Source organism: Arachis ipaensis, chromosome B08, assembly GCF_000816755.2.
Source record: "Arachis ipaensis cultivar K30076 chromosome B08, Araip1.1, whole genome shotgun sequence".
NCBI lineage: Eukaryota > Viridiplantae > Streptophyta > Magnoliopsida > Fabales > Fabaceae > Arachis > Arachis ipaensis.
This window is the reverse complement of record NC_029792.2, coordinates 45,238,638-45,240,732: the sequence shown is the minus strand read 5'-3', so window position 1 is coordinate 45,240,732 and position 2,095 is coordinate 45,238,638.

The window sequence follows — 2,095 nt, the reverse complement described above, 5'->3', positions numbered from 1 at the left end:
CTAACTTAGTATCCTTTTCTTATTGTGATATTTCAGTTATATTTTTTATAATTCAAAAAATATAAAATATTTCTGATAAATTGACAATTAATATATTGATAATACGTCATTATTGTATTATAATTCGTTCCTTATATTGTATTTTTTGAATAAAAAAATATTCTAGCAATTACAATACACCATTAGCGCATTTTCTACATTAAAACAAAATTTGTCATCAATTCACCTCTGGCAAATTATTTGTGACACAACATGCTTCCAAAAAATTCTGGTAAATACTAAATAACCCAAAAATTAGACATTACACCAAAACCAAGACAATATTAAAAAAATTAGCCACTTAAGTTAAGTTACACATTTATTACCGGTAGTAAAAATAATTTTTTTAGAATAGATTAAAAAATTATTATTTTTCAAAAAAATCACTCTTACTTTAAATACCAGTAATTATTATTGTCAATTTTTTTTAAATACTAGTATTTACTTTAAATACCAGTATTTAAGGTAGTGTTTGATTAGTGGGTGTGTCTGCATAAGACAGAGACATGCTGACACACGTTCTCTGTTTGATTGTTGAGACACACAATTTTGAAGAACTGGTACATAGATTGACACAAATTACATATATTCAGTGTATTTTTAATAAGTTGAGACACAAAAATTAATATTGAGACACTGATTATTTTGACAATTTTACTCTTGTTTTATTTCTATATTTTTATTTTTGTCATCTCCTTTCACCCATCTCCAGATCTCTTCATTTCTTCTCCCTTTCCTTCTCCTTTCCATCTCAACTTCGGTCTATTCTCTCTTTTCTCTTCATGGCCAACTAAGCAGAATTTCTTCTCCTCTCCCTTCTCCTATGCATTTTAACTTTTGTTTCTTCTCTCTTTATGGCCAACCAACCTCCTCTAGTGAAGTGCCTCTTCCATTGTCACTGCCTCACTTCCTCTTCATACTCTCCACTCTGTCTTCTTCCTTCTTCTAAATCTCCAGATCTGCGATTTGTATCTTTGCCATGTCGTAATCGAACCTGTATCATCGACCCATCGTGCCTCTATCTTCATCTCTGTTCATCCTTCTATTTGTCCTTTTCTAGATTTTTTTTTCTAAAATAAAATTCTATTTTTTCTTTATTTTTTATTATTAATCTGTGTTAGGAAAAAATTATAGTCTGAATACTATGGATAATTTATTTCCGTTGGCTTCTAGACGTTGAAATATCTCACCCTCCAATTAATTTTTTTAACAACTTAAAATTGACACAAGGGATTCAAAATGTCATGCCAATTAATTACTTGTTATTTGATTAAGAAGATATGTATTGAATTTGTTGTTGAAATTACTGAAATTTTTGTTATCTGGATAATTTTTTGTTATGAACGGAGATAGAAAAAAAGAATCACTGCAGCCGTTGATGAAAAAGTATAAATAGTGATGATGGTAGTAAAGTTAGATGACAAGGATATTATTGACTTTTTAAAATTTTATGTGTTTTATGTATGTTCTTTGTCAAACATAAAACATGTATACATGTATTTTGTGTCTATGTCTATATAGTCTATGTCTCTGTGTTCTTGTCTCATGCTATACACTAAACAAACGGAGGCTAAGAGTACATAGATATAAGAAGACACTGATTTCATATTCTGTTTGGTAAGTTAACATGACAAAAAATTATAAAAAAATTAGTATCTCAAGTTAAAAATTGTCTCAATATTTTACAAAGATACAAAATACATATTTTTAATGGGTGCTTGTGTATGATTGTGTCTTTTATCATTTTTGTCTCAATAAATAAACACTATATATATACTCCTGTGTACTTCTGTATCTATATTTTGATCGATATATATATCAAAAACAAACGCTGCCTTAATAATGCGGGAACTACAAAGGAGTTCATCTAATTATAAAAAGGCTCCTCTTTTCATTTCATTTTGACTGTTTCCCATTTTATTTTTACCGTTCTCTCTCTAACTTCTCTCTCAATTTAATGTCTCTCCACTCTCCATCTCTCAACTCTTCCAATTCCATCAACAGATAAGTGTTTCTATCTTCGTTCTTAGTTTTATTTAGTATCTATGTTATGTTT